General features: G+C 47.3%; 1 long non-coding RNA gene across 1 annotated transcript; it reads right to left on the bottom strand.

Annotated features, from left to right (window-relative positions):
- Positions 1–7979: 7979 nt before the first annotated feature.
- Positions 7980–23378, bottom strand: LOC308495264. The gene is made up of 4 exons (XR_013992971.1): positions 22571–23378; positions 22303–22414; positions 11255–11399; positions 7980–8620 (listed from the first exon to the last, which is right to left on the bottom strand). It is a non-coding gene; the product is annotated as an uncharacterized lncRNA (long non-coding RNA).
- Between the last annotated feature and the right edge of the window lie 301 nt (positions 23379–23679).

Raw genomic sequence — 23679 nt, 5'->3', positions numbered from 1 at the left:
GATTGAAACAGCAAAGCACCTTAAGAAATGTTTGTGTTTTCTATCACCACCCGGCTCCCCAAAGTAGGCCTGCTGAGCAAACTCAACTTCAGGAGGGTCCCAGGCCCCTCCAAGTAGATGGGCACCTCTGAGTTGCTCCCATAGAGATTCCTGGGCCTTGCGGAATAACTAGATCAACCCCCTCGTTTTTTAAGGAAACAGAAACTTTGAGCCCCATCGCAATGGGACTTCACACGATAGTTACCTGTGGAAACCTAACGTCTTATAGCCAGATGAAAAGCCCGGTCTCCTAGCTCCAAATCTGCTCTCTGCTCTGTATCACATTGGTCATTTAGACCTGCCTTCAAGACGTGGTGCCTGTAGGAAGGACAATTAGAGCCAACACCGAAACCTCAAGGGCAAGGGCCCTGTCTCAGTGCCCAGAAGTTTCCCTTGTTACCAGATGCCTGGGAAAGTCACTGAAACAATTTATTCATACATCATTTCAGCAAGACAGTGGTGATTAAAACTACTCTGCATACTATCACCAATAGATTAAGCATTTACTATGCTTACTAACAGCAAGTTTTAAGCACTGTGCTATGTGCAGGGCATGCATAGGTGAGCAAACATTGTCCCAGCCCTTGAGGGATTAAGCCTACGAGACAGTGACATCCACAGTACATGTCAGTGCTCCTCATGTTACAGGGATTGTGACAGATACCCGCATAGGGCACAGTGGAAGGCTCCAAGGAGGGAGGAATCAGCTCTTCCTGGGAGAGGCAGCGAAGGCCTCCTTGAAGAGGTGACACTAGATCTGTGTCTTCAAAGATGGAGTCTTGAAAGATTGTGTTTACCAGATGGAGCAATGTGGACAAAGGAAAGGGACTCCCAGTGGGGTTGGGGTGGGTGAGGGGAGGTGAACATGAACAGAAAGAATACAGACCTGGAAAAGGCTAGTAACTGAGGGAACAGCAAAGAGCACTGTGGGCAAAACTGCAGGCCTATGTGGCCATGTCATCTGCTCTGGGACCAGGCTCTTCTAGGAGGAAGACAGAAAGGCCGGGAGGCTGCCAGGCTGTGTTGTAACACACCGCAGCAAACAGCAGGCCCTGTACATACAGCTGCAGGCTTTTTTTTTTTTTTTCTAGGCCAGAGTCTGTGGGGAACAGTCAGTTCCACAGTTGCAATGGCAGCCTGACTGGCCCCACCCACTCTCAGACAACCACTCCGGTCACTGCACTTGCCCTCCTCAGCATTTGGAAACATGTGTGCTTGCGATTTCCCTAAATATTGCTCTTGCTCTTCAGAATTCAAAGATAATGTGGGCTATGGCTGCAGACACCTGGGTGTGGGCTGACCAGCCCGTTGCTAAGGCACAGAGCAGTTCTTTGCAGGGCTTGTCACCAAGGCTGGCATTGTGGGCACGTGACCTGGGCTTCGCTTAATCTCTGCTGTCACCATCTTGAATTTCTGAATCAGTTTTCAACAAGGGGCCCTACATTTTCCTTTTGTGCTGGGACCTGCAAATTATGTAGCCAGTCCTACCTGTCACTGCTCATGTTCCTGACAATGCCTGCGATACTGCTTAAACCACAGCTCACTTTTAAAGCACTTGGCATTCACTAGGTTTGTTCTTATGTACCGTATCACTTGATACTCGCAATGGCAATGTAGGGTAGGCCAGTAGTACCAGTCCCATTTATTAGTTGAGAAAACTGAAGTTTGACAACTTCTCCAGGTGGCACAGCTAGGAAGTAGCATAGCTTGTACTTGAACTCAGCCCACCAGAGCCCTATTCCATTGGCTGCGGAGCTACCTCCATGTTGGTTTCAGAATCCTTTCAAAGGCTGGTCTGTACATGAAAGATATACTGTTTTAAGAGTCAGAACTCGTGATAGAGTGGATATCTGTCATTTCACAGCTGCCTGTCACCTTTTGAATAGTTTTTCATCGATTTGAAAAAATTCTCAGCTATTATACTCGCATGTTCAAATACTTTTTCTGTACCTTTTCCTCTTTTGAAACATGTTAGACCTTCTCACTACATCCCTTTCTTCTGTATTTTCTATGTTTTATCCTCCCATGCTTTGTTCTAAAAGTTTCTTCTCACTGCTTTTCAGTTTGCTAATTCTCTCTTCAGCCTTTAAAAATAATTCTCCTATTAAACCTATCCATTAAGGTTTTAAATTTGATTATTCTATTTTTTTTTAGTTCTAGAATTTCTATTTTGTTCTTTTTCAGGTCTGCTATGTTTCTTGTTATATCTCTTAGTGCCCTCCTTACTGTTCAAGCTTGGCTTTTCTCTCCTTAAGCATAGTGAGAATAGCTGTTTTATGGTCTGTGCCTGTTAATTCCAATCTGGAGTCCCTGTGGGTCAGCTTCCGTTGTCAGTTTTTACTACTGGTTCTTCCTCATGTCGTTGGCTTCCTCATGTCGTAGCTCATCATATACCTGGTTATGTTTTGGACCTTGTATTTAAAAAATCATTTGCAGCAACGATGATAATATCTTCCTCTGGAAAGGATTTCCATTTATTTCTGTAGGCATCTGGGGACACCAGTAAACGAGGATCATCTTAACCCAATTTCAGGACTTCTGATCTCTGAGTCTCCCAGATGGCTTGAAGCTGAACGATAGTCTGTGGGAGCGTTTGTTTATTTATGGATCCCACTTATTCAGTGCTGCAGTTCTTTGAGGTCCCAGTCAAAGATGGGGAATTATTTTAGTTGTATATTGTTCCATACCAAAATACCTCAAAATTTAGCAGTTTAAAACATATGTCAGCAGCCTTTGTCTTAAAGGGCCAGATGGCAAATATTCTAGACTTATAAGCCACATGGTCTCTGTCACAACTATTTAACACTCATTATAATACAAAGCAGCCATAGACAATACATAAATGGATAGCATGGCTGTGTTCCAATAAAACTTTATTTACAAAAACAGGCAGCCATCCTCAACCTGATAATGGGCATCAACGAAAACCCAAAACAAATATCATTCTTAATGGTGAAAGACTGGATCCTTTCCTCAGGAAATAAGGAACAAGACAAGGATGTCCACTGTTGCCACTTCTTAATATTGTACTGGTGGTTCTAGCCAGGGCAATTAGGAAGAAATAGAAATTAAAAAGAAAGAAGTGAAACCATTTCTATTCACAGATAACATGATCTTGTATGTAGAAAATCCTAAGGAACACATGCACTAGGAAACAATTAGAACTGATAAACAAATTCAGCAAGGTTGCAGGATACAAGAGCAATAATAAAAATCAACTGTATACCTGTACAAGTTCGATGAACAATCCAAAAATGAAATTAAGAAAAAAATTCATTTATAATAGCATTAAAAATAATAAAATACTTAGGAATAAATTTAATTATACTCTGAAAACTACAAAACATTATCGAAATTTAAAAAGACCTAATAATTGGTAAAACATCCCAGGTTCATGCATCAAAAGACTTAATATTGTTAGGATGGCAATACTCTCCAAATTGATCTACAGATTCAATGCAATTCCATCAGAGTCCCAGCTGACTTCTTTATAAAAATCAACAAGCTGATTCTAAAATTCATATGGAATGTCAAGGGACCCAGAATAGCCAAAACAATATTTAAGAAAAGAAGGAGGAGGATTCGCATTTCCTGATTTCAAAACTTAAAGAAATCAACACTTGGTACTAGCACAAGGATAGACATATAGATTAAAGAAATAGAATTGAGAATCCAGGAATAAACCTACATATCTTTGGTGAACTGATTTTTGACAAGGGTACTAAGTGTTGGTGAGTAATATAGGAAAACTGGAACCCTTGTGCACTGCTGGTGGGAATGTAAAATAGTACAGCCTCTGTGGAAAATGGCACTTCCCAAAATGTTAAATGCAGAATTACCATATGGTCCAGCAATTCCACTCCTAGGCATATACCCAAAAGAATTGAAAACAGGGATTTAAACAGATACCTGTACACCAATTTATATATCATTATTTATAATAGCTAAAAGATGAAAATAATCCAAATGTCTATCAACTGATGAATGGATAAACAAAATGTGGTATATCCATATAATGGAACATTATTTGGCCGTAAAAAAGAATGAAGTACAGATATGCTAGTACACGATTGACCCTTGAAAACATTATGCTCAGTGAAAAAAAAGCCAGTCACAAAGGACCACTGTGGTGATGGTTGTACATTTCCGTGAATATACTATAAACCACAGAGTTGGATATTTTAAAATGGGTTAATTGTATATGTGAATGAGTTATATTTCAATAAAGCTGTTAAAAAATCATGCAGCCATCCATGGGCCCTAGTTTGCTTTTTTCTGGCTTAAAAACAATAACTATTGTATTTATTTGCTAATGAGTCTGCAATTTGGACAGGATTTAGCAGAGACAGGTAGTCTCTACTCTATGTGGCATCAGTTGGGGCACCTTGACCAGGCCTAAATGATCTACTTCCAAGATGGCCTTACATGGAAGGCAAATGGGACCTCAGCTGAGATGTTGGCCAGGGTCCTCAATTCCTCTTCACATCGTCTCACAATGAGGCTTGGTTGAGTTTCTCACAGTGTGATGGTTTCAGGATAGTTGAACATCCAAACATGGTGGTTGGCTTCCTTCAAAGGGCAAATGTGGAAGCTTCCAGGCCTTCTTAAGGTCTAGGCCTGGAACTGACAGCGTTATTTCCACCACATTCTGTCAGTTACAGCAGGTCACAGGCCAGTCCAGATTCAAGGGGAGGGAACTAATAATGGTGTGAATACTCAAATATGTGGTTCACTGGGGACCATTGAAGTGACAATCTATCACAGTATACTCTCCGACCCCTTATGGTTCACTTCCCCCCACATGCAAAAGACAGTTACTACTCTTAAGGTCCCCAAAGTCTCACCCCATTACTGTACCAGGATTGAGCTTGAAGTCTATCATTTCATCATATAAATCAGATCCAGGTATGGATGAAGTTTCTCAAGTGGTGCTCCCCTGGATCTGACTACCTTTGAACTAAAGAGACAAATTATCTGCTCCCTACAGGAAATGGTAGGGCAGAGAAAGGAAAATGTTAATAGATATTCCTATTCAAAAAGGAGGAAATGGCAGGCACATAGCAGCCACAGGTCCATAGTAATTCTGATATCCAGCTGGGAACATGTCACCAATTCCTTGGTTAGGTCCCAGTTCTTAGGGTAATTGAACTTCTTACATGGCAATTGGCTTCCCCCAGAGACAAAATATGAAAGCTGCCTTCTGAAGGCTTGAACCAGACCTGGAACAACATCACTTCCATCACATTCTATTGGGTAAAATGGATCACAGAGCCAGCCTAGAGTCAAGAGGAATACACAGAGCATAAATATCCATAGCCATGGTTCTTTGGGGGTCATCAAAGTATAGGCTACCACAGAGGTGGTTTATCAGAATCTCCACACTCGGTAACCCCTGAACTCCAGTTTTGTACCCCTAGTCCTAAGAAGCTTTCAAAAGCACAGCTCGGCCCCTCCAATGACTCAGATTGGCAAATGCTCTTGGGCAAAAGCAGTCCCAGGTGCTGGACTCACTTCGCTGGTAGGGTTGCCAGATTTAACAAATAAAAATACAGGACATCCAGTTAAATTTGAATTTCAAATAAACAACCAATTATTTTTAGTATCAGTATGTCCCAAGTATTGCATGGGCATACTTACACTAAAAAATAATTGGTTGTTTATCTGAAATTCAAATTTAACTGGGACATGTACTAAAAAATTATTTGTTGCTTATCCGAAAATTAGATTTAACTGGGAGTCCTGTATTTTATCTGGCAACTCTAATCTCTCTGGACTTCTATCTTTTCATGTAACTTTGTCCAGTAATTCCTCACTATCTTATTAGATTTTTGATGCTTTTAAGGTTTAAAAATATTGGACTAGAATATGTAGTTGTCTTTGATAGGAAGATTGGTCCAAATTCTAAATGGCCTTTATATTTGGGGAAATTCCCTAAAATGAGTTTTGCCCCTCAACCTGGAAGTCAGAACTCAAATTCCCAGCCTCCCTTGCAGCTAGAACATAGACATGTGACCCAGCTTCACCAATCACACACCCAAGAGGGACTTCAATGTGGAAGTGCAGGACATGAGGCTTGGTGAGGGGCTCCCACTTTTCATTGGACAAGTGGCTATAAACAATTGCATTTTTCAAAATGAAGCAAATCTATGTATACTGTAGCAGAGATTGTTAGTCATCCCCCAATATTTATTCTCCTCTGATTTTTGAGCTCGGTGTATGTTTACCTGGAATGAAGAATATGTTTCCCAGCCTCCTTTGCAGCTAGGTATGTCCCTATGTTCTGGCCAATGGGAGCTGAGCAGAAATGCCATAGGAATTGTCCTTAATGGGAGAAAGGATGTCCCTCTGTTTTTTTTCCTTTTTCAGCTGGCTAGACGCAGATGTAATGGCTGGAGCTCACGTAGCCATATTGGACCATGAGGTAGAATCCCCATGTTGAGCATGGCATAGTAAAAGACAGAAGGATCTGGGTCCCTGATAATTGTAGAGTCCTAGTATTGCCTGGCTGCTTACCTCTGGACTTCATTAATGAGAGAAAAATCAATGTCTGATTTTGCAAGGCACTGATATTTTGAATTTTCCATTCCTCACAGCTGAACCTAGTATTAACTGATACACATAATGATGTGAAATGATTTCTAAGGTAAATTGTTAAACAAAGAAAAATAAGGTACGGAGCAATGTAGACAGTATGGTACTATTTTGGGGGAAAATGCAGATAGATATATCTATGTTTGTATATGAGCAGCTTTTTCTGGAAGGATATACTGTTTGAATTATTTTCAATGTGCAAATATTACTTATTTAAATGCTAACTTTAAAAAATAATCAAATATTTAAAATTAGTCAATAATTAAAAATGATTTACACTTTTAAACCACAATAATTGGTGGAACTATGGTTGATTTTCCTCCTGTTTCTACGTTTCTATATTTTTAGGTTTCTATGCATATTTACATGCAAAATCAAATCACCCCAGACAATAAAAATAATTTATGCTTTAAGTATTTCTGTTTGTTGCTATGCATGCACTAATTCCCAGGATCTCAAAGATATTGAGCATACGTTCTGGACTGCAAATCCATTCACTAATATACAGAGGGTGCCAAAAAAATGTATACACATTTTCAGAAAGGAAAAAACTGTATTAAAATTGTAATAGTCAATATATACCGATAACAAAAGATGAATACAAGTCACGTTTGACTTCTGCAATTGCAAGAGGTGCTCAAAGTGGTTACCATTAGCGTAATTTTAATACAGTTTTTTCCTTTCTGAAAATGTGTATACATTTTTGACACCCTCTGTATATTGAGCACCTACTATCTATCAGTCACTGGTCTAGGAAAAAACAGACAAGATGTCTTTGTTCACAAGGCTAATGTTCTCATGGGGCAGGCAGTCAAAAAATAGACAAACAAAAAAGATTTCTTCAGGGAGGGCTCACCACTACAAAGTAAAAAGCAGGGTAATGTGATAAAAAGTGTTGAGGACACCAATGGAGAGGGTGGTGAGGAAAGACCTCTGAGGAGGTTAACACTTGGGCTGAAGCCTGAATGATGAGAAGCAGCCAGTTACGGAAATTGTGAAACGATGAGAATTCCAAGGAAAAAGCCTAGAGCATGGGAGAAATAGAGAGCAGGTCAGAGCAGATGGGGAGAAGTGTGGGGGCGGGAACAGTGGTTCCAGAAGAGGTTGGAGGGGTGGGCATAGGCGTGCGCACTGAGAGACCACTCATGCCTAACCAGATTGCTAAAATTAAAAAGACCAACAATACCAAGAACTGGCAAAGATGTGGAACGAACAAAACTCTCAGACTTTGCTGGTGGCAGCGTACAGCCACTTTGCAATAGTTTGGCAGTTTCTTTGGAAGTGAAACACATACCATACACTCAGGAATTCTGCTCCTAAGAGAAATAAAAAACATGTGGACACAAAAAGAGTTATCTAAGAACGTTCATAGCAACTTTTTCATAATAGCCTCAAATTACAAATGACAACAATCTCCATCAACAGGAGTGGATAAACAAATTGTGGTATAGCCAGACAATGGAATACAATACAGCAATAAAAAGGAACAAATAATACATGCAAAAACATGAACAAATCTCAAAAACATGACGTTGGGGCAGCCAATTAGCTCAGTTGGTTAGAGCTCAGTGCTCTTAACAACAAGGTTGCCGGTTCGATCCCCAAATGGGCCACTGTGGGCTGCGCCGTCCACAACTAGATTGAAACAACTGCTTGACTTGGAGCTGATGAGTCCTGGGAAGACACGCTTAAATAAATAAAATTGAAGAAGAAAAAAGGGCGGTGCCGGCCCAGTGGCTCAGGTGGTTGGAGCTCCATGCTCCTAACTCTGAAGGCTGCCAGTTCGATTCCCATATGGGCCAGTGGGCTCTCAACCACAAGGTTGCCAGTTCAATTCCTCGAGTCCCGCCAGGGATGGTGGGCTCTGCCCCCTGCAACTAGCAACGGCAACTGGACCTGGAGCTGAGCTGCACCCTCCACAACTAAGACTGAAAGGACAATTTGACTTGGAAAAAAGTCCTGGAAGTACACACTGTTCCCCAATAAAGTCCTGTAAAAAAAAAAAAAAAACAACACATGACGTTGAGCAAAAGAAACCAGATGCAAAATGTACATACTGTGTGATTCCATATATCTGAAATTCTAGGAAATGCCAATTGAATTCAAAATGACAGAAAGCAGATTAGGAATTACTCAGGCCAGGCAGCGATTGATTGAAACAAGTAAAGGAAATGATCTATACTGTGATAGAGTTTGCTAAAGGCAAACGCATTTGTCAAAACTCATCAAATTGTTCACTGAAATGGCTGCATTGTATTATACGTGAATTACACCTCAGTAAAGTTGGTCTAACACACACCCATAATGTATGTGCTTATTAACTAGTCTGGTACATTATCTGTCTGCTTATATCTGTATTTTCAAAGAAGCAGCTTGTAAATAAATGTTGCTTACCTGCTCACTTGTTTGTTACCCTGTACCCCTAACCCCAAAGTGAATTAAACCTGTCACCCAGAATTTCTAACTTTTGAGGCTGTCTCCATCGCCTCAACCCTCACCAAAGCTCCATCTTTATCTCCATTTTACAGAGAGTAGAGATTCATCATGGGTAAGTCAGCAGGAGTGCTCTCCTTGGAGGTATCCTTGGTAGATTTAGGGGAGCGCCTCAAAGCCCCCAATGAGTTGCTTTCCTCTGCTGACTAATGCTTGAAATTCACAAGGCCTGGTGTCATCCTTTCAGCATTAGGCTTTAGGAGCCCAGGAAGGGAGATGACACCAGTCTTGCTGATGTGATGAAATAGAAATTCCATTCCATTCCACAAACAGGTCCTGAGGAGACTGGGGACACAGAGATGAGTGACACCCAGGCCGTGCTATTGAAGCCTTCACAGTCTCAGTTGAGTGGTCCTGGCTCAGTGAGCCTAAGACTCAGCCTGGAACTTGTTTGATCCCCAATGCCTGAGCTCCCGGGAGATCCTTATTTCGGTGGGGCGTTATTAACAAACTCCCAGGTGTCCTGTGCAGATCACATTTGAGAAACAGTGGTTGGGATAGAAGGAATACCAAAACCATTTAGAATAAGTAATGGCTGAAATTGTTCCAAATTTGATGAATGACACCCAAACAGGATAAACACAAGGGAAATCTCACCATGGTATGTCATAGTCAAATTCTTTAGAAAAAAAAAAAGTGATTATCAAGATAAATTCTGGTTTAGGAGATCTAAGAGAAAGCTTTAACAGGATGGGGGGCATTAGAAGAGAGCCTCAGAAGTAGATAAGAAGGGCAAGATAGGAGGGAAGGTGAACTTGATAGTTCAAAGTGAATCCTCAGGCCCTCATGGTTTGCTAAGGAGCGGCCAGTTGGGCCTGGCACGGGGAAAGGGCCCCCGCTCTGTTTTGTAAGCTAATCCCCTCTCCACCTGCCCCTTCCCTTTGAGGAGCCAGATTTATATCCCACCCCAGCCTCATTCTCAGAGACCTTTCGGCTCTCTCTGCATAACTGGATGGTGCTGTCACCCTGTTGTCTGAACAACAGGTACAGTATTTCCCAGGCCTAGCTAGTACACGCAGGACTGTGAGCTGGCTGCCCCCCAAGTTGCCGAGAGGCACCAGCGCCTGCTCTCTGGGGACTTAACTCTGGTGTCTGGAACCTGGCTGACCCTCGAACTGAAGTTGGCCGTGTGCACTCCCAGAAAGTATTTACTCAGGTTTCAGTGCAGCTTTGCTTTCCTGTCCTGGCCCTACGGCCACAAAGCAAAAACTAATCTTATCCCAAGAAACTGGTGTATCAGCCTACATAAGTGAGCAGAGGCAAATAGAAGGAGTGACTGACTCAGGACATTTGGTGGTGGAGGACCATATTGTTCCCATCCACAGGAACCACACCTGTACGGAGAACTCTGGGACTCAAGAGAGGTGGCAGCAAAGGCAAAATCTGTGGCCTAGAAGACGGATAACCCAGTGAAATTTTGTATCTTTTTGAAGGTCTTTGGTTACAGTGACAATATTAGCTAATGTCCACAGGGCACTTATGGGAAGCCGGACCATGTTCTAGATGCTTTAAATGCCTTAACTAATTTAATCTTCAACAAGCACCTCAGGAAATTGTGCCAATGCCCTGCCAAGCCAGCAAGCAGCCGAGCCGTGGCTTACCCTGTAAGCCACACCACCTTTCAGAAGTGAGCATAGGAAGACCGAAGCTGTGGGCTGCTTGGGTGGCGAGCCAGCTGCATCAGACTAGAGGATCAGCAAACCCTCTTGCCCTAGAGATTCTCCTTTGAGCTTTTCCCCAGCCTTCAAGGATCAATTTGCATATAGGATAGCAGAAAATGAAAAGAATCAGCCAAAAATGTACAGGTTTGTCTTGTACATTTGTCCAAAAATGTACAGGTACCTAGGGTGACAGTGAAAGCGATTTCATCCCTCTCCCTAGTCTACCCCCCATCTGGTCCTCTCTTTGTTCCCTGCATTCCTGCCCTGCCCTTTCTACCACCAAACCTGGGGGGCCAAACATTCTCTGGACTTCCCTGCCCTCTTCCCTTCTCTCCAATCATCGAAATCTTTTAAGACTCAGCCCAAATCTCACCTCTTCCAGAAAGCCCACAGAATCCCTGGTTGGAACGATTCTGTCCCTGGCTTGTGCCCTGAGATGGGCTGTTCTTTCAGCCCCAGCCACCACTCACCTTGCGTTAGGTCCCTTCGCAGTGGCTCTGTCTCCCTGCTGGCATAACCACGGGATGGCTCAATATGTGGCTGACACCTGTCCGTGTCATGGGCAGCACGTCATAAGAGGATCCTAAGAACATCTCTCTTCATTGACTTGAAAAACTTAGGCGTGGAGAGCCATATAAATGCCATGTTAAAAAAACAAGAAGCCAAAATGAAAACATGATATATGGGATTTTACTCTCAAAATCTATTTTCTTTAAAATTTTCTATGTTCTATAAGAGTAAACTATTAGATTGGTGCAAAAGTCATTGCGGTTTTTGCAATTTTTTTTTTTTAAAGATTTTATTGGGGAAGGGGAACAGGACTTTATTGGGGAACAGTGTGTACTTCCAGGACTTTTTTCCAAATCAAGTTGTTGTCCTTTCAGTCTTAGTTGTGGAGGGCGCAGCTCAGCTCCAGGTCCAGTTGCCGTTGCTAGTTGCAGGGGGCACAGCCCACCATCCCTTGTGGGAGTCGAACCAGTAACCTTGTGGTTGAGAGCCCGTACTCCAACCATCTGGGCCATTCGGAGCTCAAAGTGCCATGTTCAATCTTAGTTGCAGGGGGCGGAGCCCACCATCCCTTTCGGGACTCGAGTAGTTGAACCGGCAACCTTGTGGTTGAGAGCGCACTGGCCCATGTGGGAATCGAACCAGCAGCCTTCGGAGTTAGGAGCATGGAGCTCTAACCGCCTGAGCCACCGGGCCGGCCCTTCAATTATTTTTAACCTTTTAAACTGCAACGACTTTTGCACCAAACTAATAGCTTTAGCATAGCAGACCTCTTACCTAAATGAAGACGAGACCTACTTCTTCATTCTATTAAATTTTAGTGAGTTCATTCCATTAAATTCATTCATTCATCAGACATTCACTGACTCTGAATGCTCAAAAGCTATGTAAGGTGGCAAATACTTATAACAGTGAGTAAGGCAGTGTCATGCAGGGGTTAACTGCACAGACCCTTCAGCTGAATTGGCTGTGTGTAAATCCCACTCCACCCTTTACTATGCATGTCACCTTAGGAAAGTAAGTCAGCTGAACAATCTGTGTATCAATTTTCCCATCTATAAAATGGAGATGATAAATGGTAGCACCTACCAAGGTTGTTATGAGGACTAAAGGATATACACACACACTCAGAATACATACTGGGGGGGGCCAAAATAATGTATACAAGTGGACACTTTGGTCAACGTTGCACAAGCAGTAGTTCCCCATAATCAGAAGTGTCTGGACGCTGATGGTAACCACTTTGAGCACCTCTTGTAATTGCAGAAGTCAAACGTGACTTGTATTCATCTTTTGTTATCGGTATATACTGAGTATTACAATTTTAACACAGTTTTCCTTTCTTATGTGCAAGTCAAAATGTTGACTTTTAAATCATTATTGTCAGCATTATCACAAAATGTGTTCTAATAGAGACCAAGAAGGACCTCCTCGGCCTGGAAAGATGAGGAGGTCCTTCCCAGGTCAAGGAGTGGGTGGACATTCCAGGCGACAGGAACAGCACATACGAAGGCTCAGAGGTAGACACCAGCATAGCCAGTTGGGGGAACCCGCAGGCTGGGACATCACTTGTAGTTGGGGGCAGACTGAGAGGTGCAGGGGCTACGCATGCTGTGCATGGAAACACGGCTGTGCCCTGTCAGGCACTAGAGCCTTCCTCCTGATGGTAATGGAGCAGGGAAGGGTTCTAAGTGCCACATCAGCTGTGTCTTTGAGGCAGATGGTTCTGGCAGCAGTGTGGAGGATGGTTTAAGCCTGGAGGTGGGACCCCCATTTAGAAGCCCTGGGAGGGAGATGGTGAGAGATGTCAAGGCAATGAGCCCTGAGAGGAGAGAATGGATGGGAGAGATGGGATGAGAATAACCCATGGGATGGGGGACTGTTTGGATGGGGTAGGAGAGGGCAGATCTGGGGTGGTCCCCAAGTTTTTGCCCTGGGCCACAATGTGACGTTAGTAACCAATATAGGAAATACAGTAGGAGGACCAGACAGGTGGTGGTGTTTGTGCTGCTCTGGGAAGGGGTGGGCAGAGGTGATGGCTCCTCTTTCTCACTCTCTCTTGCTCTCTCTCAGGAGACAGTTACTGTGTCTTACTCATTTCTGTATCCGCCCCCTTACCCTCCCTGCCCACCCCAGCACCACACCAGGCACAGGTTCTGTGCTCAGTGACTGCCTGAAGTGGGTCTAATGGAGTCCAAGCTTGCTCTCTGCCCAACCCTGTAGATCTGGTAATTGTGTCACAGACACAGCCACTCCTCCTCATCCGTCTTCTCTAGGGGGCCAGCCTGCTGGAGACCCTGTTGTCAGCGCCAGATCCACATCCACCTTGGGACTAGATCCCCTTCAAAGCCTTCCTGGAACCTCCCTCCCCACAGGAAGGGAGCGTGGGCCTGAGGCCTCTGCACCAAGGGGAAGAATGGACGGACTGGAGTGAAGAGTGTGAATGTGAAAGCAAAGAGAGGAGCAGCCTTACATTTACTGGTCCCACAAAACAGTGGCTCCTTGGAGACATTTGTTCACAGAAGTAATTGAATCCTTACCCCCCCACCCCCCCACTCCCCCCACCCCCCCACCCCTTCTACCCCCCATGCCATTCCTATCAGGCCCCCAAGCAAGGTGCTGCCTGGAATAAACTCATAGCTCTTGGAGCTTTCTCTGCTTCCCGTAGGACCATCAGTAAGGAAAATTAATACAAAAGACCCCGGTTTGATGTAAATGTAGAGGCAGCCAGACCCCAACAACTGAGCACTCTCCTCCTTCCACAATCTCCTGCAGCATCCGTGGCTCAGCAAGCATGAGGTGAGGTCACCTGAGGGCTGAGGGTGGAGAGGAGGCCACATCATGGGAGAGTGTGTCTATGCGTACCCATATGTGAAGCCATGTGTGCCTGTGTGAATGTGTGCGCCCAAGGTGTATATGGGCACCACTGCACACCCATTGTGTGTCTGTGTGTGCCCAAGTGTGCATGCGCCATGAATGTGTATGTGTGCACAATGCTTGCCTGGGGGGAGGGCAGGGGAGCAGAGGGAGAGTGGGGTACATTTTTGCAAAGTTGCTAGTCTGTTTGTGGGCAGATGGGTAGGAGTGGGTTTGGGTGTGGTCGTGTTTGCTGTGAAGGAGGGTTTCTGGCCAGTGTTTGTGAATGAGGATGGGACAGGTGAGGTGGGGCCGCCATCATTTCAGCTGAGGCCCCGCCTGTTCTCATCCTTCCTGGAGTCACCTCCCAGGGTCGCCACCTTTGCCAAAAGTGCCCCAGTTTGATACTTTGGGTTGGACCAGCCTGCCCAGCAGGAAAGCACCATCTCTAAGAGGCCCTAAGGAGGCTCAGTCTCTGAAAGTTGAAAGGGGCACGTAGATGTGGGGTGGGAGCAAGAATTCACTTCAACTCCTCCCACGGTAACGGACAATCAGATACCTTCCCCGCGGGAGGCCCTGCCCTAGGATGGGAGGGTCACAAAATGAGGCAGTCTCTGTCTGTTCTGATAAGTAGAGCCCTAGATGCCACCACTCAATCGATCCCCAAAGACTGCGGTGGGGCGGTGGGGGGGGGGGGAAGGTCCTAAATGATTGGGAGAATGTCAGAGGAAGGAAGTGCAAGGTAAAGGGGTACTCCAGACGGCAGAAACTGAGCAATGGCACCGAGGCAGGAAAACGAGGCAGGAAAATGCCGGGGACACTGTGGAAAGTTAGAGCTGAAGGAATCTTAAAGCTCCCCCGAGGTGGCCATCCTCATATGCATGGGAGAAAACCAAGGCCCAGAGAGGGAAGTGCTCCTGAGCCCTAGAAGCAGAAATGAGGCCTCCCAACTTCCAGGTCAGTGCACTCTCTGCCACTCCAGAAAGCTGTGAGGGAGTAGGCCAAGGAGTCTGTTGGGCTGTTCATTTTGCTTCCTTTGTTTTCTTATCTCCAGCTCGGGAGAGGGCTGAGTCAAGGGTCCCTGTTCTTTGCCTCCCTCTGCCAGCAGCTAGCTGTGTGATACTGAACAAGTCACTGCACCTCTCTGAGCCCCTTATCGCCAATGTGAAGGGGGTATAAGGCCTTGCCTCACCTGGGAATGCTACCGTTGACTCCCTGGAGAGCTAACAGTTGTCTTAGTCATGCTGGCATATCCAGCGCCTAAAAGAAGCTACAGAACAACGGAGGTGCTGAAATAAGTGTTTTTAAATGAAGGAAAGGAATGATGAGCTCCACGACTCTTCTACCACCCTGCTTTGAAAGCCTGGGCCGCTCCCCTCCCTCGGCAGGATAAGGGGTGAAGGGGGCCCAGAATCAAGAAGACCTTGAAAGGAAAGAGGGAAGAAAAATAACTGTGCAGAGGCCTGCCGTCCCCTGTCTCTTGGCGGAAGCCCTTGGGAGCGCCCTTCCCTGCAGCCTTAGTCTTGCTGAAAACTACTGTGGTGAAGGAAGGGGCTGGAGGAGGGGACGGACCTCCAGCAGAACATGGAGGCGGCTGGACCCAGGAGGAGCCCTGGCAGGCTTCCCCCTCACTCCGGCTCTCCACACTCACTGAATCTCGGTTCCAAGAAGTATCCCAAGTTCTCCTGGCCCAATCCTGAGGGGTCGGCTGTGCTCTGGAACCTCCTGTTTCCCAAGCCAATGATTCCTTAGTTTTTTCGAATTCCAATAACCCTCCCTTTTTTGAGGCCCCCTTTTCACATGAAAAATGTTATTGCCTACTTCTCTCTTCCATGATAGCAGCTGTATTTCTTTTAACCTTGTAAAACACACACACACACACACACACACACACACACATGAATCTAATCTATGATGATAGAAATCAGATCATGGTCACCTCTGGGGTGGGGACTAACTGGGAGGGGACACGAGGGAACTCAGGGGTGCTGAAAATGTTCAAAATTTTGATCTAGGTGATGGTTACGCGGATATATATACATGTGTAAAAATTCGTTGAGCTGTACACTTAGGACTTGTGCATTTTACTGTATGTGGACTATTCCTCAATGAAGTACCTCTAGCATCTGAAAGACACACATCCAGAGAAATGCACAGAACAGACCTGCTCAGTCTGTGTAAACACACCCAGAGTGCCTGGTGCCCCCAAAGTCCACCGAGCTGGCTGTAACCAAGCAGATCCCCTTAGACCCCAACACCCACAGACCAGGCATCTCTACCTCAGACACCATGCACCTCTTGCTCCGCAGATTTATGGGGACACAGAGACCAGGGATGGGGTGAAGCCCATTGAACCTAGAATTTCCCATCAGTGCTTGATGGCAGCTCCTGTTCTGGTGAGTTGAAGGAACAGAAAACACACCCGTTTCCCCTTTCTGGGTGGGGGGTTTCCGTACTGGCCTCTCCGGACTGAGTCTTGGCTGGGGGGTGGGGGATGATGTCCCCAGTGAAAGTCCAGGAGAAATGTGCCTTCCCTGCATCCCTGCTAAAAATAAACCGGGCAGAGCTACTGCCACTGAGCAGCAGGAAGGACAGAACCGTGTTTTGCTTTAAACCTAGAAGCAGCTCAGCAGTTGGGGGCGAGGGAGGGGTGAGAGAGGGAGGCTAGGGATCTGAGAACCCTGGCAGGACTCTCCACACCCCCACGCCCCAGCTGCGGCTGGTCCTCTCAGGGATGCCTGGGAGGGGTGTGTGAGTGTGTATGGTAACAGGGCCTCGGCAGGAAGCCTGGGAAGGCTGGGGATGGGTGGGGAGGGGGTCTCTGTCCTGCTTACTGGAGTGTACAGGATGGAAGGGCAGGAGTCACGTACTCCACCGGGTCCCCACCTCCTCTGAGAAGAGCTCTGTCCCAGCAGCCCAGGCTGGGCTCCCTCTGTGGGTCCCTGCCCTCCTGCAGTTTGGCCGCCTGCCCTTGGGGGCTCCCGGCACACACAGGGCTGAGGATTGTCACTTCACAATTCCTGGTTCTGTCTGGCTTCTGCTCTGCGCAAAGAGATGGGGAACGGTCCAGGGGTGAGGACTTTCCCTGGAAATAGGAAGTGCAAGATGTGTCAGTGTAGGATCCCAGCTCGAGGAATGAACGGTTGAGTGACGGGGAAGAGGCCCTCCTAGCTGCCCTCTCCTGGTCTCTCGCCTCCCACAGCTCCCCTGCCTGTCCATGCATCAGAGGCCTCACATGAGGGCAGGACCATTCAGCAGTTCCCTCAGCTTTCCAGGGTAACACCAAAGAACTACCAAGAATTGAATGTGTGCCAGGTTCCAGGTACTCCACTGACCCTTACATGGATTATCTCATTTAGTCCCTTCAGCAAGTCTGTGGTATTGGAATTTTACTTTTCCAATTGACAAATGACAAAACTGAGGTTTAGGGTGATGAAGTGCTCCTCCTAGGATCCCACTGGTAATCAGAGACAGGGCTGGAAGTCAAGATGTGGGACACAGAGAATATCCAGGATGACTATCCAGGGAACAATGAGACAGAAGTTTGGAAATTGGACCTACTGAATAATTTGGGATACGTGGTTGTTATACTTGATACTTCGGTAGAAAAAAGAGCAGTGGCTTTAGACGGAAAATTTGTACTACCAGCTATGATTTTGGCCAAGGAACTTAACCATTCTGAGCCTCAGTTTCCATCTCTACAAAATGGGTACAATAATCCTTGCATAGACTTGGTGGGGAGTAATGAATTTGAACCCAGCCTTTTTTCTAAACCTAGAAAACACTAAGCTCCTTCCTGCCTCAGGGCCTTTTCATGTGCTGTTTCCTATGCCTGTAAGCCCAAGTCCCCAGGTATTCACATACCAGTTTGTTCTTGTCATCTAGGTTTTAGTTCAAACATAACTTTCCTTGGAGGAGCCTCCCCTGACTACCCAGCCTACTCCATTATTCTCAATTGCATCACTTTTATTTTCTTTGCACTCAGCATAATCTGAAATTACCGTGCTAATTTATTTGTTTTGTTTCTTTGTTCATAGCCTAGCCTCTGTCCCCAACTGCCAAGGATATAAGTAAGTTTCTTGAGAGTCGGGACCTCTGGGGGGTTCAATAACCCATTCCCAGTGCTCAGAGCAGCACCTGGCAAACATCAGAGCTTGCTAAACATTTATGAATGAATGAATAAATGAATGAATGAATGAATGAATGAATGAATGATTGTGCCTCGGAAACAGCATCATATTTAAGTGTCTGAGTCTCCCACAGGCCTTGCTGAACCAAAGAGCAGTAAACATGGGTTAATGGGAGCTAGAGACAGAGCTTTGGGCCTGGCTCAGGCCCAGTCCTGAAACTCCCAGGCTGCATGGAGCCATGAGGCTGCTTGGGCTTCTGGCTGCTCCAGGATAAAGGTCAACCCTTTTGCTGGAACATGAGGTTCTGCACTGTCTTGGCCTGCCTGTCGCTGGCCTCATCTCCCTGGGCTTCCCAACCTGCAGTCCATGGCCAGGCCAGACCAAACAACTCAAAGTGCCTGCTGGAGAACATGAGGCAGCCTCACGCCTGTGTGCCTTTATACATACTGTTCCTTCTACCTGGAATGCCCGGCACCCTTGCTCTGCCTGGCTAGCTCCTCAGTCAGACTTGAAGACGCCTCCTCAGGGGAGCCCTCCCTGACCCCTGTGGCCACACCCAGTCCCCAACTTTCCAGGACATTATAATGATTTATTTTTGTGCGTCTTCTCAAGTAGCCCAGAGATCTCTCTCGAGGGCAACAACCAGCTTTTGTGCTCTCAGTTTGAAGCACAATGCCTAATGCACACAGTAGGTGTGCACACAGTAGGTGCTTCACAGATGCTCCAGCACCACTTTTGGACTTTTGGCATTAACACAATTCCTGGAGCACACAGTAAGAGCCCATTAAGTACCCACTGAATACATGAACCTGAGCCATCTGACACTGGCAGAAGCTGGAGGCAAGGTGAGGAGTGGGGGTGGGGTAGGAATGGAAGATGCTTCTTGGGAAAGAAGACAACGTCAGAGGGAAAAAGGCAGAGGGGACTTGGGAAATGTCCCAGGAGAATGGACATGCAAAAAGCAAAACTAAAAAGCAAACACAGATGGATGGAGGCATATAAACACGACTCTCATTGAGCAAGGAGAGAGAAAGTGAGAAGGAAGGATAAAAGAGGAAGAGCTGGGCTCAGAGAGGACAAAATGTGCCCGTGAGAGCCACCAAGGACAGGAAGCCAGAGACCAGGACAGGCCAGCTACCTACAGGATGTCTGGTGCCCTTGCTCCAGCCCCTGGGGGTAGATAAGGGTGGCATGGGCAGTGTGGTTGCTGTGGCCCCTTCTTAGAGTGATAGGGCTGGGTGAAAGACCACATGTCGCCAGGTTTTGGCACATCTTGGGAAATTCTTCCTCTCTTAGCTCAGGAGAGGCCCTATATTATGAAACAAAGCACCCCAGCTATCACAGTCACAAACCTAGTTTCGTGCCCTTGGGTGAGCAACTTAGCTACTTTTGCCTCAGTTTTCCCACCAGGAAAGTGGGTAATAGTCTCCTAACTTTAGAGGAACATTAAGATCATACTGAGTTAGGACATGTAAGGGAAATCCACACAGCCTGATACAAACGCCAGGGATTGACGTATGATGATTTCTCCCAAAGCCCTGCTGTGACTGGGTCCTAAGAGAGACCATGCCACCATGTCATTGGTTTCACAGACAGATCTGAGTTCAGAGCCCTGGAACCTAGGCTCAGGCCCTGGTTTTTAGATCCCAGTGCCAGATCAATACAATGAGGCAAAGTTTATCCCCAGGTGAGAGGGTGAACGGCAGCAGGCATACCAGCTGCCGGCAGAGACACCCGACTCTGCCCACAGCCAGCAGGTCTGACTAACTCCACCAATGAGTGTTCTCTGGGGCCTCCACACCGCAGCCTGTTACAAGGACTTAAAACACTTTTCAGGCTAATCACACTTTCATGGTGTGCATGGGCTCCAAGGAGGAGGCAGAGTTCCTGAAATCATTTTTAGGGACAAGGGAATAAGACTGAGTCTTGAAAAATGGAGAATTTACGATTTAGGTACGTGATCTAAGCAATCTAGCAGATCATTTAGAAGTACTGGCTTTGATATCAAACAGACCGAAATGCAAACCCAACTCTGTCACTTCTCTGAGGCTCAGTTTCCTTAACTGTCAAAGAGGACTAACAATAGCACCCACCTCCCAGGGTTGTTAAGATGAGTAAACAAGCTCGTGTACAAGTATATAAAGCCCTGAGCCCAGTGCTTGGTCCCTAGTAGGCAATCGATATTAGCTATTATGTGACTAATATCACACGCTCCTGGGGGAGGAAGACCAGATCACAAACATATCCATCTCTGAATATCTAAGTCACTTTGACATTAAACTTGTCCCAACTCAGAATATCATTAAGTCACCAAGTGTCAAATTCCATTTTGCAGCATCTATTAGGAATGTGTGACTCCTGGGCCAGGGGGTGGGATTTCCCCCAACCCTCTCTCTGCAGTGTTCTGATGGGGGAGGATCATGGATTAGCAGGTGTGCCAAGATTTTGAGGGGAGGCAATTTAAATAGAGCCTTCAGCTCACTAGTCTAGCTGGACTCAACAGTATTATAGAAGTGCTCGGGTGGCCAGGAGTGGGGGATCAACCTCAAAGTCCCAGAGTACCTTCAGATCCAACTTGGTCTCCAAGTCCATGGCCTTGGAGGCAGTTTTAGGGTTGGGTGATGGGAGAGAGAAAGGGGACGGGCCTTCATCCTTCCAGAGTCCAACTTCTCTCCTCCAGGGCTCTCTCTGCACCCTACCCCCACCTCCTACAAGAGTTTAGAACCCAAGCATGACCCACCATCGGGCTGGTGTGTGGGGGGCAGGTGAGAGGTGGGCGGATGAGAGCAGGGGTGACTGACAGCCAGATGCCACGACTGAAGAAGGAAGTATAAATATGAAGTGGCCAGTGTAGGACTGGACAGAGGCCATATGAAACACACGGTACATTCCAGCTTCAGCGTAACAAACTGTACCAGCCTTTTTGAGAGCTGGGAGTGCTGAGGAGGGGAGGGAAGAGAGCAGAGGTTCCTTAGAGGTTGGCCTTGCCTCCTCCTCCCCCAGTTCTCCCACAGCTCGGGCACTGCAGGGAAAGTCCCAATGTTCCTTTTGCAACCACAGGAAACCTACTATCCCTGCTTACCCTCTGTACCCAGTGTTCTTCTCAGCAGCTCCAGACTGGGAGGGAGCAATGAGTGGGGGAGGGGTGGTGGTGGTGCAGGCAATCACAGCAGCCCAGGTAATACCAGGGGAAGCAGCAAGCATCACTGGAACACTGGCTCACAGAGTCACAGCCTGTTAGTGCTGCAATGGCGGTACTGATGACAGCAAGGTGTAGGGAAGGAAGTGCCTTGCCCAAGGTCACACAGCCAGTTGTTCAGCAGGGTGGGACCTGAGTGCATCCAGAGCTGGGCAGTGCTGGGCAGCCCTCTTGGGTGTAGTGTGTAGGAGTGGCAGGCCAGGGAACAGGCTGTGCCCCGGGACTGAGGGTGGGGAGCCCAGATCTAAGGCTGCCTCTATTCTCTGGTTGGCTTTGGGCAGGTCTGGCTTAGACACTGTACCCTCTACTCCTCCCAAACCTAGCCTCCTCCTTAAACATTAGAGATAATGAATGTAAAGTGCCTAGAATGGAGGCTGGTGTGTGATGTCAGCTAGAATGAGTCACCTCCACGCCTCCTCTCTCCTCCTCCACACACAGCTCAAGGCCTAGAACCTCCTGGGAGCTTTCTCCCATATCACCACCTCCTTCCTACAGACCCTATAGCTCTTACACACATTTGGTATTCACCACCTGCTGGCTTGGGTTATTATTTAACCTCACACACTGTGTGTTTGTCTCTTCAACTGGCTTGCAAACTGCCCAAGGGCAGGAAATTATTTCAATACACCCAACATTTATTGAACATCAATTCCAGGGCCAAGTTTTGCCTGTGGGGCCATGAGCTCCTGCAATGGGGGAGGCCTCAAAGAAGCAGACTTTGTTTCTGCCTCAAGGACTTTCTAATCTGGTTAGAGGAACAGGATTAGTAAACAGATCACTAGAATATAAGACAAGCCACATGCTGTGCCATGAGAAAGGTACAAACCCGGTGTGTAGGGCATTTGAAGGGGAGAGGAATCAGATTTGGCTGGCGCTGTTCCAAGCAGGCTTTATGAACTGGAGCTTGAGAGATGGGTAGACGTGGAGGATAGGCTCTCCTGTCACCGCAAATGGCACCGCCAACGGTGGAGGTGAAGAGGGAGAAGAAAGGACTTTAGGAATTGTGTCTTACATTTTAAAATTTAACTTAATTAAAATTTAATTTGTTTAAAAATGTAAATCTTAATGACATCCTTGGCAGGACCCAACACAACCTTCCATCCGGGTAGGTGCTCGGCATGTAAGTCCTTTGTTCCCTCCTTGGTTTGGAAACGAGCAACCTTCAGGACTAGCACTCAGTGATGTCTTTCTGCAGAAGGATGGTAAGGAGAAAACGTGGCTCTGAATAAATCCTTGGAGCTGGACAAAGGGAGGCGGCAGGCTCCAGTTGGGGGTCGTCTTTCTCCACCCTGCCCTCGGCTCCCACCCGTTAGTGTCCCAGCTGTTCCTACCCCTGGCGTCCTGCCAGGGGTTTCCCAAGCTATCCAAAAGGGCTGGGCTTGGTTTGCCAACCCCTGGGAGTTCCTGGAGTCTCCAGGCTGGTGTGCAGAAAGGGATCAGGGAAGGGAGCCGAGGAGCCGGGAGGTTCCTCCAGGGATCGCAGAAGTTGGCCCCATCTACCCGGCTTCCGTTGTCACGTGACTGCATCCCAGGTCTCCCAAGTCTGGGGCTGGCGCGCTCCCAGCTACTATCCTCCTCCAGACTCCCGGGCCGAGCGCTGGTGGGGCCTGGGCGGCTCCTTCTCCCTTTTGTAGCGACACCCACCACCTGCCCCACCCCCCAACTGTGCTACTCCAGGCCCCATGCACGCCTGGGGTTCCACACCAGGGCTCAGGTGGGGGCTGGAAAGATCTGGGTGCTCTAAGACCGAGGACCGCGCTGGGCTGCAGGGGCCACCCGGCCTGGGCGCACGTCCCTGGGGTCGCGCAGCCGCCGTCGGCAGTCCCGGGGGCCAGCGCCTGGCCCGGGCCCCACCGCGCACTCGCAGGCTGCGGCGGGGAGGCTGCGCGCGGAGCGTAAGCCGCGAGCACAAACAGGGCGAGGAGGCTGGTGTGAGCGCCTGGGCCCCGTGCCAGCGCGCCGGGGCTGGAACACAATGTCCCGGGCGGGCGGGCGGGCGGGCGAGCGGGGAACGAGAACAGCCTGACTCAGCAGCTGGGTAAGTGGGTGTGTGCTCGCTCACCAGATCAACCGCTCTTGCAGCCTGCGGTCAGCGACGACCGACTCTCGGAGGCTCCCTCGAACGGGAGGGGCGAGCTCACGGCGGGCCCCTCGGCCCCCGCCCCTGCCTGCCGCTCGCTCAGGACCTCCACGTGGCCGGTTG

The sequence above is a fragment of the Rhinolophus hipposideros genome (genome assembly GCF_964194185.1).
Source record: "Rhinolophus hipposideros genome assembly, chromosome: 3".
NCBI lineage: Eukaryota > Metazoa > Chordata > Mammalia > Chiroptera > Rhinolophidae > Rhinolophus > Rhinolophus hipposideros.
This window is presented reverse-complemented; position numbering and strand designations above follow the sequence as displayed.